We start from the raw sequence: 1,304 nt of genomic DNA on the forward strand, positions 1-1,304 counted from the left end.
TTGAGGATATACTCGAGCTTGAATGGAGCTAATCCCCATTCAGTCTAGTGTCACGCGAGATCTCGTGACATCAGACTCACCTAATATGGACCGTATTTCCAACATATTTTTAGCTTATTTTAAATTAATATTTAAAAAAAAATTTAAACAAATTTTTTTAATTTCAAAAATATTAATAAAAAATTATAAATTTTTAAAAAAATTTATTTATTATTAAAAGCGACAAAATTTGGTCTTCTTTATTTTAAATATAACATTGTCACAATCACGGGGCTTGTGGGCTATAGGCCCAGCAGGCGAGGGATCGAAATAGGTTAGCGGGTCACCTGATGGATCATTGATCCTCATTGAGGGTCAATGAGGCTCATTGATCTGAGAGACAGAGGTTCTATATAACAACGGGCTGTCGCCCACTAGGTAGGAGCCTTGTGCTCAACTTGATTAAGTTTTCCTAACTACAATATCATTGCCTTATCTTACTTCATTCACCATACCAACCCACGTGACCTTACCAGGGTAAGGAGAGAGTTGTGACACTTTGAGCACCTGGTCTTGAAGTTAGCATTCGGCAACCATGTCTACCTCTGGACGAGTAGAGACCCTAGTACCCACGGAGGTGACGACTATTGCGGTACAGGAACGTACCCCAGCTGTTAAGGTACCAGATACTTACGACGGCACCCGACATAAGCTCGAATCATTCCTTTGTTCTATGGATATCTATTTAATGTTCAACCCACACTTGTTCCCTAGCGAGGGGGCCAAAGTAGCTTTTGCTGCTAGCTACCTAAAGGGACTAGCCTTCAACTGGTTCAAGGCCTACTTGTCTGACTATATGACTAATCGACACGCAACAACTAGAACGATCCTCAACAGCGCAAGGGAAGAGACTAAGGTCATCTTCAGAGGGTTTGGGGGATTTAAGAAGGCTATAGTGGGGGTTTACGGGGATTTGGAAGTCGAGAAAACGGCTGAAAGGGAATTGTTGAGGCTACAACAGACGGGGTCTGTCAAGGACTATACCTCTAAGTTCCAGCAGTATACTAGTCAGGCTGGATGGGATGAAAAGGCTCTGAAAAGAACGTACTACATGGGCCTCAAGGAGTTCATCAAGGATGAGCTCGCCCGAGTGGAGCTAGAACCCACTAGCCTCCAGGAAACCATACGCCTAGCCGCAAGATTCGACGAGCGGTTCTATGAGAAGCGCCTTGAGCGAAAAGGAGTGTACTCTTACCGTCAAACACAAGGTTCTCCAAAGTCACAGGACAAGGGGGATCCCATGTAGCTTGACGGAACCACGGCCA

Source organism: Mollisia scopiformis, assembly GCF_001500285.1.
Source record: "Mollisia scopiformis unplaced genomic scaffold LY89scaffold_29, whole genome shotgun sequence".
Taxonomy (NCBI): Eukaryota; Fungi; Ascomycota; class Leotiomycetes; order Helotiales; family Mollisiaceae; genus Mollisia; species Mollisia scopiformis.